This window comes from Crocuta crocuta, unplaced genomic scaffold (genome assembly GCF_008692635.1).
Source record: "Crocuta crocuta isolate KB4526 unplaced genomic scaffold, BGI_CrCroc_1.0 scaffold61, whole genome shotgun sequence".
Classification (NCBI taxonomy): domain Eukaryota; kingdom Metazoa; phylum Chordata; class Mammalia; order Carnivora; family Hyaenidae; genus Crocuta; species Crocuta crocuta.
Window position 1 is genome coordinate 6,176,118 of NW_027528369.1, and position 14,893 is coordinate 6,191,010.

The following is a 14,893-nucleotide window of genomic DNA, read 5'->3' on the forward strand; positions in this document are numbered from 1 at the left end:
GTAGAGCTCCCGAATCTCCCCCTTTTTTTTGCAAGCAGGGGCGACATTCTCGCCTACATCAAGTGGGGTAACTTTGAATCGCCTCCTCCTCCGGAGGCTCGTGCATTGGAAAAAGACTCAGTTGGAGGCGACTCCAGCGAGTAGTGGTTTCCCCAGCGCAGCGCCGAGCGGGGTGAAGCGCAGCTCCGGTCCGGGTTGCGGGCTGCCGGGCTGGAGAGGCCGGCCTGGCATCGCCGACTTCCCGGGGCGCTGGGTCCCCTCCCCCAGCCCNCCCTTTGTCCAGCCAGCTGGAGCCCCGGCTCGGAGCCCCGACTGCCGCCTCTGCTGCCTTCTCGGGCGGGCGCGGAGCGCGGAGAAAAGTTCAAGCCTTGCCCACCAGGGCTGCAGCTGCCTGTTAACCCTCGGAGCGCTGAGGCGCGAGGGAAGGGCCGGGGACCCGGGAGAGGCAGGGGGTGCGGTGCGGCCGAGACGTGGCTGTCCTGCTACCGCCTACGGATCTCCAGGACCTTGGGAAGTTTGTGCGCAGGAAAGCATACTCCGAGGAGGCCCGACCGGAGGTGCTGGCCGCTGAGGGCACGCCCAGCCCTGTTCTGGGGCCTGTGGTTTCTGAGAGCGCAAGTCTACTCTGTCCCCCAGGGCTTCCCTAGATGCCGGATGGGACTCGGGATGAGCCGGCAGCCCACAAGTGGGTGGGTAGGATCAAGGCAGGGCCAGGCAGAGAGAAGGGAAGGAAACAGGGAGTGCTTTTGGGTGCTAGGAATGGGTGCTGAGTTCCTGGCCAGGACTTCTGGGTGCCAGGGGCCCGGGCACACGTGTTTGTGTGCGGGAGAGAGAGAGGGCGAGACAGCCAGGATCCCAGGCCAGTGCTGGCTGGGACGTGGGGGTGCAGTGCAGCCTTGGATCCATTTTGGGGTTAGACTTTGGAAATGCGCCGTTGTCCCAGGAACGCAGTGACCATGTAAACGACTTAAAGTGGGGGCTAGTGGGTGGATGCCGGTGTCTGGGGGACCGGTAAGGTGCCTGGCTGCTGAGCCCCTCCCCCACCCATGATTTCCGTCTTCCCTGGATACACAGCCCTCATTCAGAACTGCCCAGTTACACTCCAATTCTAACAGGGCTTTGCTGCCTGATTCTCTTGGGCGGGGAGGGACCCCGTACAAACCTTAAGCCCTACTACAAATCTTAAGTCCGTCTGTGAACCAGTTTTCCAGACTTTCTGGACTCAGAAGGTCCCTGAGGCTGTACGTATGTACATATATATCCCCATTTAGCAGGGTGGTTCAGAGTATGCGGGAGGTTCAAAGTATGCCTCCGATTCAGACAGATCCTCTCTGCCATATGCTGGTGGTACCACCTTGGGCACATTGTTTAATGTCTCTGGGCTTTCTGATTCTCCACTGTAAAATAATCTTACTGCCTTCCTGGGATTGCCAGGCAGATTGATTGCATTCAACAGGATGTCCTAGGTAATTCATTTGCCATGAGGCCCGGCATTCTGGGAACTGTCAAGAGTCTGGGAGCACTTCCCACACTGCCTTTCCCCAGGACTTTAGAGTCCTTTTCTCTCTTAGCATGCTGTGACCTCAGTCAGGGTTGCAGGGCTGGCCCAAAGTTATGCCTCCCTTTGAGCAAGACCGACCACGTGGCGGCACCCAGCAATCCCTGTGCACTAGGGGCTTCTCACACCATACCTTTTGCAAAGCAACTGGTGTGTCTCCTCCTGCAAGGTCCAGCCAGCACAGGTGGGTTCCCCAGGCTGTGAGCTCACTCAGTTCCTTAGCCTGGGGGAGGAGAGGTGGTACCAGGAATGGAATCCCCTGCTCTCAGAGGCTTGTTTCTCTCTTACATTGTTATGCATAATCAGAGCAAACGTCCCCATTAGGACGCTAATTGATAACCTGGTTGCAACAGCACCTTGCAGAGAAATCATTTTGGTGTAATTCATTTCATCAGCAAGAGGTTCCAGGTCACAGCTCAGTGTGCCACAGGGAAAAGTGGGGAAAGTCTTAGAGCCTTTGAGTCCACCAGCAAAAACAGAACTTTCTTGAGGCAGAGAGAAAACATACGGAAGGGAAAAACAATGTAATAAAGCAAATTAGTCACTCGGTCCTAAGTGGTGTTCAGGCAAGCGTGTATGTGTTTTTCCATCACACTTGTAATATTCTGGGTCTGGCATTGGAAACCATCAGTCTCTGTAAGTTTATTGGCTAGGTTGCTCTTTTAGGCATTTTGGAAGGAGGAAGAGGAATTCTAAGCAACAATGGCTGGAAGCTGGCAAAGTTGAGGAACAGTCGCTTCTCTTCTCCCCTGGGGTCTTTTGGGAAAGGCTGTGTCAGAAGTGGCCTCTGGCATTTGGCTATGATAAATAATGAGTGTGAAACAAATCAAGGGAGGCATGACATAGAAATTCCACTGTAAATATGATTCCCCATCCCCCTATTTGGGTATGGTTTACAACTAGCCAAAAGTTCTAACAATGAATGAGTAATCCCCCAAGAATTAGAATTTTAGGGAGTGGTTCAGGTTTGGAGTGCAGTCACTTGGGAGTGACTAAAAATGTTCCACAGAATTCTGAGTTGTTGATTTAAAATGGGGAGTTCTTTCTTAGAGTCAGCATCTTGATTTTCAGGATTCTAAATGAAAACCAGTATCTATTTGTACCCCCAAAACATCATATATTGTAGTTTAAGGGCAGTGTTTATTTGCAGAACCTTTTTGATGAGGAGAAAAGACTAGGGGAGTAGCAGAGTGTGCCCCTAGCCCTGACATGGGGTCAACATGTGATGTTCAAATCATAAGATTTGAAACACACTGGGAAACAGAGATGTAAGTGGTGAAAAGAGTCAAAGTGGTAGAGTTCACATGTCTGAACAATTTTTTTTCTGCAAGTCCCCAAAGAGATTTAATAAAGTGCAAGGCTGAATATGTGATCTGGAGTTTATGTAATGCCACAGTCTATATTAAAAGCCCAACAGTCATCTTAGCTAATCTCTTCTGCTCTACCTCCCTCCCTTCTCTCCTTTTCTATCTTTAGCCCTTGGGTTTTCCATTAAATAAAATCTAATTTCTTCTGGAAGTATCTCCTGTGTGTTATAGTGAAATTGCCCAAAAAAACCAATATACCCAATAAGTGCGGTATCTAAAAGTACTGGCATTTGCCTGTGTCCATTGAATCTCAGTTTGAAGTTTACTGTTTCAGTAAAAGTACAGCTAGGCTCTTCAGAATGTTCTTCTTTCCTCTCCCTTCTTCTAGAAAGACAGTTGCTTGGGAGAATCCAGTTTATTACTGTTCAGTGGAAGGGAAGGAAAATGCCAAGCTATGGATTCAATGACAATCATATCGCCTAAATAGCCAACAGTGTTTCCTATTTCTTTGCGCCTATGTAGCTCCATCTCTCTGTGTTTTGATCTTGTTTTAATACCTGTTGAAAAATTTCTCCAGAAGAGGGCTCCATCCACAGCATTACAAAATTCTGAATCTACAGCTTCTATATTTTAAAGAACCTCAGCGTAGTCATTCTGTCAATACACAACTCTTCTCCTTATTCCCAGTTATTTGCCAGAAGCACCTCCAATGAGAAGTGCTACCATTTTGCCCTCGGTGTCTTTCCTCCTTTATTTCCTATTATAGTTGCTTCTGTTCCATCCTAATCTTCAACTACGTATCCCCTCTGAGTATTAGAGCAGGGAACATTTCAAAGACCTTTGTAGACAATGCAGTATGAAATGTGAGGAAGTTCTGAAATTTCCTGGCATTTGATTTCATTTGGACCTGGTTTTTCTCTTTAGGCAGCCAAAAGGCAGGCACAGGTCGGCCTGTGAAAGGAGATAATCTTCCCCACTAGGTAACTACCCAGAAGAATGACTCATGAGCCAGATTCGCTCACCCTCCGGCACCAGTTGAAAAGGAGAGGGAAATATGTCTGTCATCCAATTACAATAATCAGTTGGGCAGAATCAAATCAAGTGACCAGTAGTTTTGGCATTGTTTCCACTTAGCTGCGGGCAAGGCGCCCACGCGCCTGGGAAAATCTGACCGTCCTGAAGGTTGCTGCCAATACAATTCCCCGCAGCCTGTCTCCTCTGTAGCTACCTGGGGATCCCGGGCTCCTCCTCCCTGAGCAGAGAGGACGGGTTGGACTGTAGGATCCCCCTCACTAGGCACTACGTAGTTGCTTAGAGTAGAAAGCAGTTTCTTTCACTCCTAAGACAAGCAGCCAAGGGCAGGCCAGAGAAGACAAGAAATGACATTTCAAACTTGAAACACAGGCTGAGGCAGGGTTCATGTTGGTGAATGGGTCACCCTTTGGCTCAGCAGGTTGAACCTCAAGATATCTGCCTGGTGGTGCTAGAGCTCACACATCCCAATTCTGCAACTCTGGCTTCTGGGCAAGGTTGTACAGTACCAGCTGCAGGCCAAATGTAGCTCATGGATGAATCTTGTTTGGCCCAAATATTTTGAAAAGTGGGAAATTGTACATTAAAAAAATCCAGGTTTCCTGTACTTCTTAAAATGTCAGAAGGTCCGGGAACCCAAGAGCTGCGCTCCCACTTGGCCACACTTCACTAGAGGGGAGTTACTACTGCCCACCTTTAGGCACGACATGCCTCTATAATTTGCCACAGTCCCCACCAGCCCCTACTATTCACCTACTGGCTGTACCTGCTGATTTTACCCACTTGCCACATAGCCATTTGTGTTTGGAGATGTCACACAAATGTTGAGGCTTAATCACATTGATGCTTTTTTTTTTTTTTTATAGTGATAGGCTATTTGGAAAGGACGGGCCATGCCTCTTTTTGAGCACTGTGACTGAACTAGATTGAGACTTGTTTTGGAAGAACGTGATCAAGGGGATTGTCTGCACCTCCTTCCTGAGAACGTTCCTACCGTCAGTGCCACTGGGAGACTAGGGGTACCCAGAACACCAGGGCACCCAGATCATTGCTCCATGTTTGTGAGTTACATCCAGAGAAGTCATACACCACAGCTTTGAGTCACTCAGGGCGTGGGTACAGTGGAGTGTTGGCGCAGCCCGAACAGTGCTCTGCATCAACAGTCAAGGGGCTCTGGGAGTGTGGATGACATGTAGGCCCCAGTGCGCTGTGCACAGCAATAGACTAGGGTCATCAGTGCCCTTGGAGTACAGTGACTTTCTGGGCATTGTCATTCCAACAACGTTGCTCACCCACAGTAGGAGTGTCATCAGAACATCATAATAACTTATTGAACTAGCCCTGCAGGGGATGCTGGGAGCACTGTCAGCTCTCAGAGCATTGGTGACTTCCAGGTAATGTTAGCTCCAGAGCTTTGTTGCCTAGAATACTTTTATACACAGGACATTGTCCCCCTACCACCAACTTGGATTTGTATGATATCTTTATGACTGTTTTTAACACTTAACACCCTCCATAGTCTACACATAGTGTTAATGCTATAATTAATGTCCTCTGGCTCCATAAATACTAGACTAATCTGTCCACCCATCCCATACCAAGATACAAGCCTCAGATAACTTGTTTTCCATAGCCTCAGACCCCAAAGATCAGGGTAAATATAATTACACACACACATACCAAAAAAAAAAAAGGTGATTGTTTTTCTTCTGTCAGTTGCCAAGAGAAGTCAAATTCCTGAAAACTAGCATTAGCAATAGGCACGTTTTGACATGTCATGTCTCATTTCAAAGGGCCCAGCAGGCACCACCCAATCTGCTAGGGAAGCACAAAGCCCCTGTGTCTCCCAGCTGAGTGGAGGCCGGGCTGGGGTGCAGGGCCGCAGCTGCTCAGCCGAGAGCAGCCCCTGCCACATGCCCGGGCAGGGCCAGGAAGTGAGCTCAGCCTGTGGAGGAGCCCAGGGACCCTGCAAGGACCGTGGCAGCCTCCATCCCTGCCTTGTGCGGCCTCCGGGCCAAAGTGTCTCTCCTCTGGGGGAGGAACTGCTTCTCTGCGAGCTGCAGGATGTAGTGCCTGCAAGTGCCTCAAGTGTGGGCCTGTGTGATAATCTCCCTGGCAGCCGGTACCGGGCCTGCAGAAGGTTGCTGGACCCTGCCCGCGGAGCCAGTGGATGTCTCAGGCCACACGGCTCTGCCGTCAACCGCCATAGGCCACTGGGCATCTGGGATCATCTAACTCAGGGGTTGCAGAGGACGACTTGTGGGCCAATTCTTGCCTGCAGCCTGTTTTTATAAATAGTTTTATTGGAACATAGCCATGCCCATTCATTTATATAATTGTCTATGGCCAAGCGTGTGCTGTAACAACAGAGTTGACACCATATGGCCACAAAGTCTAAAATATTTACTATTTGGCCCTTTGCAGAACAAGTTTGCTGACTCCTGCTCTGACTCAAAGTGACAGCCAGAGGGGCTGTAGGGAACTTTCACAAAGGGCAGGGAGACACTGGGGTGCAGTTATTAGGGGCTGTCCCCCCAAGCTCCAAGCACTCAAACAACCAGACTTTAGAGAGATTAACCTGGGACCAAGTGGATTCAATCAATATCTGTGATATCCACAGAGGACCTACTATGTGTTCAGGTTATGACTCCTGGTAAGGCCAGCTCAGTCTCTGCTCTCTTGAGTTCAGGCCTTGAGAGATCCCCGGGCAGTGGAGAGCAATGTCAATTACTGAATAATTCAAAACAGAGACAACTACTATGATGGAAGAAGACACGGTTGTGTGAGGTTGTGCCCTTCTATCCACTGTGCTGGTCTGTGCCTCTCGTCTTTCTCACCCCTAAAATATAAGCTCCATTATAGCACATGCTGTTGTCTGATTGGCTTATTTCTGTATCCCTAAGCCTAGAACAATGCTGGTGTACAGTAGACCCTTAGCAAATGTGAATGAATGAATGAATGAGTGAATGAATGAATGAATGAATGTAAGAAAGGTATCAGATCCAGATGAAGGACCTGGGAGGCTTCCCTGATAGCCCCATGCTTGAGTCACAGTCTGGAGGAGTAGGGAGGCTTACAGACAAGCGAACACCAGAAGGTGTGGGCAGGGAAAAGCATTCCTGGCAGAAGACACAGCCTGGGGGATGTCTCTTTGTAGGAGGAAATAGGGCGATTTGAGAGTAGCTGGGTGGTGCCAGAGCCCCTGGGATTTGGCAGCCACCATAGAGATTTGGTATTTGTCCTCAAACAGTGGGAAGCCATTGAAACTAATAAGGGCAGAGTGTGGTGTGACAAGGTCAGACTTTCATTTTGGAAAGGTCACCCTGGCTGTAGTGTGGCAAATGGATCTACGATGACGCTGGGTATGAATGGAAGGGAGAATCCAGTCCAGGCCTGAGGTCACGGGAGTGACAGTGCAGGAGAGAAACAGACGCACCTCTCAAAGCATCCAAGAGACATTTAGGGCAGAACCTGTCAGGGCTCGGTCGCTGGGTTCCCAGATGGCAGAGCACTGGCCTGGGAGGGTTAAGTAGGGAGCTTGAGTTCTGACTCTTTCAATTGGCAGGAAGCTGCCAATTGCCCAAAGAAGGAACCCAGGTGTTTGACATTGTAAACAGGGTCTGAGGGCCGTTTCCATGGGGCTGTTAGCCAGCCTGCAGTAATGCTCCTCGGGAGAGGCATCCTGGGCCCCAGTGCCACCAATGCCCACAGATCCAATCCAAGCTCGCACCTGGGATGGGCACCGTGGGCGCCTGGGAGTGCCCTTGTCTAGAGAGACTGATGTGTTGCCTCTATAATTAACCAATCTCTGAGGCTTTTCATGCAAAAGATATTTGGGAGAAACATTGCCAAGCCCTTTAATCGTTTCTTGAACATTCAATCAGCAGCACTAGAAATATTTCTTACATGAAGCAACTAATGATCTACTACTTTCGGCAATCACTTCACGAATGCTAACAAGTCTTCATTTCAGCATGTTGGATATGGCCTTGGTGACTCTTCTGTTTCCAGATGCGGTAGCAGAATCTTCAGCTGGGTGCCGGGAAGTAGTGTGCTGGTAAATGTTTAAAAACTGGCTCTCTCTTAAAAAAATGGCACAGATACTTTATCCTCCAAAGGTGAGGGATGCACAGATGTCTGCTCATTAAGTACTTATTGAGGCATTTAGGGAATTCGTAGGTAAACAGGATGGGCCTGGAACCTGTTCTCAGGGGGCTTGTCACCTACCCAGGGCAGCCACAAGAAAATAAATAGCTGAAATAATACGAATTTGGTAATTGTTACAATAATAGGAAACAACAGAAACTAAAAACACTCTCGAAGGAGCCGTTGCTGTGCCCTCCCTTGCATCCTTCCATCTTGCCCTTCCTCCCCAACAACTTGCATCCATCCTTTCTTTCTTCCCATAATTATTAAAATGTGCCAGGTACAGTGGTGCCTGGGGAGCTCAGTCGGTTAAGTGTCAGACTTTAGCTCAGGTCATGGTCTTGCGGTTTGTAAGTTCAAGCCCTGTGTTGGGCTTTGTGCTGACAGCTCAGAGCCTGGAGCCTGCTTCGGATTCTGTGTCTCCCTCTCTCTGCCCCTCCCCTGCTCACATTCTGTCTCTCTTTCTCTCAAAAATAAATAAACATTAAAAATTAAAAAAAAATCTACCAGGTGCCAAGAATGCTGCTGATTTGGGGATGCAGAGATGAATACAACATCTGGTCCTGATAGGACCCGTGCCGGAGGTGACTCGGGGCTTATGGTCTGCCGGGACTCAGAGGAACGAACGTCTCAGCTTGCTTCAGAGAGTTAGGGAGACTTCTGAGATTTTTTTTTTTAATGTTTGGTTTTTTTTTATTTATTTCTAGGAGAGAGAGAGAGAGACAGCGTGAACAGGGGAGGGTCAGAGAGAGAGGGAGTCACAGACTGAAACAGGCTCCAGGCTCTGAGCTGGCAGTCAGCACAGAGCCCGACGCGGGGCTCGAACCCACGAACCGCAAGATCATGACCCAAGCGAAAGTCGGACGCTTAACCGACTAAGCCACCCAGGCGCCCCAAGGAGACTTCTGAGATTTTAAGAAGTGACTCTGAATCCTGGCCATCTTCATGCTATGTGACCTCAGATGAGTTACCTTATTTCCCTCCTCTTCTGCTTCCTCCTGCATCTGGACAAGGAGAGGGAATAGCTATAACCGCCCAGTAGGGTTCAGGCGAGGGTTAAGTCCGTGCAGGCTCATGACTCCGTCCCATGACTGACAAATGCTCTGTAGAAGGTAAAGGAATGTTGGAGTATTAACTTTCACACATTGTGCTCCAGGGGAGCTTGTGGCTTGCAGGTGCTGCGGGGCCTTGGCCTTGATCATCTGAGTGACTTAGAGGGGAAGAACATGCTTGTATATTTAAAATGCATGGACATTAAAAAATAATAAAGTTTGCTCTCTAGAGAAGGATTTTCCAGTTCCCATATTGGTAGCTCCCCAAAGATGGCTCCCCTTGGGATTTCATGCCTCATAAAATCACTTGATCTGGTGGGATCTAATCTACTAGATGTATCTTCTTAGCAGCCTTTTCCCCCGAGGCTTTTTCAAGGCAGTGTATGTGTGTGGGTGTGGGTGTACATGTGAGCACCATGAGCACTTATGATTATGATTATTATTTAAAATATATCAAAATACCTGTAGTAAATTTATTGAACAATTTATTGCTATATGTCGGTTGCATACATTAGCTTAAATCTTTATTGCAACCCTTAGGGACAACTATTCTTAACCCATTTTATATATGATGAAAAGAAGTGCAGAGTAGTTAAGTCATTTGCCTAAGGCCACACAGCCACCAAGAACGTGGAGCAGGGGTTGAGCCCATGTATTTCTGATTCTTGTGCATTTACATTTTCCTCCATATTTCATTCATGTAGGAAAGCTTTCATCTTATCCCCCCCAAATTTTCTCCCTTTACTATTTTGTTTTCTGGCTCTCCTAAAGTCAAAATGGCTGCTTGTAGTGACCCTGTTTTTGAATTCCTGGTCTCTGAAAGTGGGCCTGGGACCTGAGCCTCCTGTCTAGGTTAATAGTTGCAACCTTCAGAGCTGGGTTAGCCCAGGGTCAGTTGTGTTGTCACTGAGTCCTTGCTGTTGACCAGGGACAACCACCCATCCACACGTCATGCTTCACTCAGCAAGAATGGCCATCTTACTAAGAACAGCCACACAGAGGCCAGGGTCGAGCCTGGGTGTGGTTCCTCTTCAGCTTCCAGCACAGATAAATTCTCTCATGGTAAATTTGCTGGCTGTCTCCTGCCTGCTGCTAAGCTCTAAGGCTGGATGGCATTCCTCCCCAGGGGTGCCGAGGAGCTCCAATGTTTCCTGACTGCTACTGTCTACAATAACATTTTCCCCAATCCATAGGAAAATGAGAAATATACAGCCTGGAGCTATATTGAAATACACAGATCTATGGTGCATTGCAACTGAACTGAATCTAACCTGAAGTATAGTTCTGTTTTATCAGAAAGGTTTTCTTTTTACCCTTTAATTCAATTTCAATGGCTTTAGTAGCCATGGATTCAGTGAACATTTGTTGCGTGCCTGTTATGTGCCCGAAACTGTCTTATGTACTGGCGACAGAGCAGGGAGCACTCACAGAGCCCCTGTGCAGGTGGTTAGACACATTCACCCTCTGCCCCAGTCCTCACCATTCTACATGGTGGCCTTGTATTTCTGCCTCTCTCTGGACGTTTGGATCTGTGCACCCCAATCTGTACACTTCATGTTTCAGTCATTCATTTGACAAATATTAGCTGATTGGCCACTGTTTCTCAAGCTTGATGCTTCACACTGGGTAAGCAATAGAGATTAAGAAAGATGGGATTGCCTGCCTTCACAGAGTCTACTTTCTAATGAGGGAGAAAGACAGTGAATCACAAAAATAAGTAAATATAATAACTGTGGATAGTGATGGTGCTGTAAAACAATTGCATTGAGATAGGCAGTTGTTCTGAGTTATTCCACAGCCCTATCTTGGGATGGAAAGTTCATTGTTCTAATGATGACCTTCCTAGTTTCAGGGATGAAATGTCCTATTGTTTGTAAAATGAAGTTAGTTGACTACTGCTTATCACATTTTTGTCTTCAATTTATGATGGTAAGTAGAGTGGTCAAGTGTTGTTGACAAAACCTTTGTCCATTCTCTATTTTCTGTTTTTCTTGAAATTTTGCTTTTGGGAATCTGAAAATATAGCAACCAAAGATTTACACTACAGGTAGGTAATCTTTTCCTGTAGAGAATAAAATCTATATCTATAGAATAAATATATGTCTGTCTTGCAGTTACTCAACACTGTCCATGTATCATGAAAACAGCTACACACAATATGTAAACAAAAGGGCAGGGCTGTATTTCAACAAAACTTTATTTAAAAAAACAAGCAGAGCTAGATTTGGCCCTCAGGCTGTAGTTTGCCAACTTTGGATCAAATCCTTTAGCCACCTTACAAGTTGGTTACACTGGGATAGGGTCAAGGCCATGGAGGGAGACCAGACATTTTCTTTATCCTGTTGTTACCATGAGAACTGTGGTAGTTCTTTACAAACCTAGTATCACTAGATTATTCCATGTTAGCTCTGATCAAGGCAAAGATTAACCATAGACCATCATTCTCAGACCAGCTCTAAACTATATAGTAATTTAGTTTTTGTAGTAATTATCTGGACCACAATTCTTAAGCCTTCCTTGCAACCCAAAAGTATATAGATGTTAAACACTGCATTTAGGTTGTGTTCCCTCAAACAGTGATGGAGATACAGGTTTGGATGCAGGGAGCTAATCTGAGAGATGATTCCAAGGCACAGAAGTGAGGAACATGAAACAAGAAAGAAGGAAGGCCAATAAAGAGCGTGTCATTGAGCTGGTTATTGTCATGAGCAACTAGGGCTCCTTACTGCTGGGGCCCCTCAGAACTATGTAAAACTTGCTTCAGAATGGTTCCTTGGCAGGATGGAAGGCTGGGCTGAATATCTACTATCCCAATCTTCCATTGGTCAAGGGTCGCCCGTGGCACCATTAATTTCTCTGTGTTTCCCCAATGAGACTTTGTAGCTCTGGGGGAGCAACCATGGTTTTGGAAAAGTCCTGAGTGGAAAAGTAGAGGTGTGACATGTGCTTAGACTGGCAGTATATGTCCTGGATAGGGCATGAGTATGTAAGAGATCCCAATTGTCTCCCTTACACATAATGACTGAAAACCTCCTCAGTAGAGCTGATGATAAAGGAAAGCGTTGTGGTTGGTTTTTTAAACCCACTGAGTTTGGGTTAGCACCCACCTGCAGATACTCTCTTTCCCACTAGATGGTACCAGTATGCCAAAGCCCTGGAATGCTACCTTAGGGTCTCATCATTGACATGGATGTATTCCCAGTACTTATGAACAATTAAGGAATATGTGTGTTGAGATTAGAGGAAGAGACTATGGATATTTGAGGGACAGAAGATGGGAGAAAAGTGGAGGTTGTCTAAATAGTTACCCTCATTTGTTCATTCATTCATTCACCAACAAATTTTATTGCCTACACACTAAGTGCTCAACACTCTTCTCGAGATTGGGACTACAGATAAGAGCAGGGACACAAAGTCCCTCAGCTGACTGGGGGAAAGATAATAGAAAATGAACCCATAGACATGGTATCTGTCATGTGGTGAGTACTGTGGAGAACAAAGACAGCGAAGGGGTGGACAGGGCAGGAGAGAGCACAGACCCTCTGGCATCCATCTGCCTGTCTTGTCAGCTAGTAGGGCGAGAGATTATTTCCATCTGTTTCCTAAACCCCATTCTGCCTCTCACCAACCTCTTATAATTATGCTTATGCGGTTTATTTTCACAACGAGACCGTGAGCTTGTGGAGGACAGAAGTTGTGCTTGGCCGACTGGAACTCACATCAACCAGCTCCTCGTTGGTTGACTTCATTTGTCTAGATTCATTCTGGATTGTTATTGTTGTGGACACACAACAGGGTCGCATTTTACTCAGGGGTTAGATTATAAAGTCAATGTTTAAGGCAAACACAGAGTTGTCATTAACCTTGAAATATCTTAAGTTGCCCACTAAATTGCAGTGTGTATGGTTTTGGGTATGGATCCCTGTACTGTAATCAATATGTAACAATGTATAATGCATGCCATAATGTACAGTGCATAATAAAGAATATAGGCAAGATATAATTTGACAGAATTTAATTGCAGTACTTAAATTGTTCTTTTTCCTTCTCTTTTTGGTGGAAGAGCTGGATTTCCATTAGTTAAATGTGCATATGATAAGCCTTCACTGTATTCATTCAAGCTGGTTTCTTAATCATATGATCCCCAGCAGGCTGTGTACTGCGGAGAGCAAGAGCTGTGTTCTCTGTGCTCTGTTCATCTTGGGGTTCCCACCACCAGTCACATGCTTTGGGGTGGAGAACAGCACATTAGTAATAATAGGAGTAGTAGCAGTAATGAGGATTCACATCTAAGTAGTGCTTACTATGAGGTAGGCCCTGTGTGAATGCTTTCGACGTATTAATTAGTGCACTTAATCCTCCTAAATACTCTTTGGTGTATCTCCTATGATTTTAATTCCATTTCACAGATGGGGAAATTCCAGGAGAACTTGATAAAGGTCACGCAGCTTTTTTTTTNCTTTTGAGCTCTGGGACTGAGATTCAAACATGAGCAGTCCTGGACACAGAAGGCCATATATTGTATGATTCTGTGAAATGGAAATTTCCTGTCCAGAGCAGGAAAATCCATAGAGACAGAAAGTAAGAGTAGTAGTTGCCTAGGACCCAGGGTGGGAGGAGCAGGGAATGGGAAATGAGATTTCTTTTTGGGGGTGATGGAAAAAGTCTGGAATGAGATAGTGGTGATGGTTGTACAAGTCTATGAGCCTACTAAAACCCACAGATTGTATACTTGAACAGGGTGAACTTTATAGCATATGGAGTATGTTTCAATAAAGTTGTTGTTAGGGGCGCGTGGGTAGCTCAGTCTGTTAAGCTTCCAACTTTAGCTCAGGTGATGATCTTATGGTTCGTGAGTTCAGGTCCCTCATCAGGCTCACTGCTGTTAGCACGGAACCTGCTTTGTATCCTCTGTCCCCCTCTCTCTGCTCCTCCCCAACTTGTGCACCTGCATGTATGCTCTCTCTCTCTCAAAAATAAAGAAACATTAAAAAAAAAAATAAAGCTGCTGTTAAATAGAAAAGCAAGCAAAACTTGGGCAGTCCAACCTCAGGGCTCTTGCATGGCCTCCCTGACCCTTCCTGCAAGTGCTCACCAAGTGCCTGTGACATTGTACTCCCTTTACTTGCATTTACCCTGATGTTCCTCAAAAGGTCCCTATTATCCACTTCATTTCAGAGATCAGAAAACCAAGGCAGACATATACTGAGGAAATTGGGGCTTGCAAGTGACCCAGGCAGTTCTGGGCCTGAAGTATACCAGTTTTCACACATTTTATTTACTTACTTTATTTTTTTAATGTTTATTTACTTTTGAGAGAGAGAGAGAGGGAGAGAGAGAGAAAGAGACAGAGCACGAGTTGGGGGAGGGCAGACAGAGTGGGAGACACAGAATCTGAAGCATGTTCCAGGCTCCGAGCTGTCAGCACATAGTCTGACACAGGGCTCGAACTTACAGAACATGAGATCATGACTTCACCCAAAGTCGGACGCTTAACCAACTGAGCCACCCAGGTGCCCCTCACACATTTTATTAATTAAAAGCAACCCTAGCAGAGCAGAGCTGCTGGAAACTTGGCCCATCAGGAAAAAAGCAATGGTTCTTCACTTTTGTTTTGCAGGTTTGCAAAGCACAAATTTTGCAGATTTGCAAAGATCCCTCTTTGCTCACTGGTCCTTATTTGTCTCTGGCCCAGGCACCTCTGGGGTAGAGTATTGGCGCTAAGGCCCAGAGACTGTGGGGTCTTAGTGTGTGTTAGTGTGGCTGATTTCTAAAAGTAATAAACATAAGTGGTCCAG

The 14,893-nt window shown here is 46.6% G+C and overlaps 1 protein-coding gene across 1 annotated transcript in view; it reads left to right on the top strand.

Moving 5' to 3' along the window:
- Positions 1-14,893, top strand: part of CDH13 (cadherin 13) — a 1,024,187-nt gene that overhangs the window by 272 nt on the left and 1,009,022 nt on the right. The window lies entirely within an intron of this gene.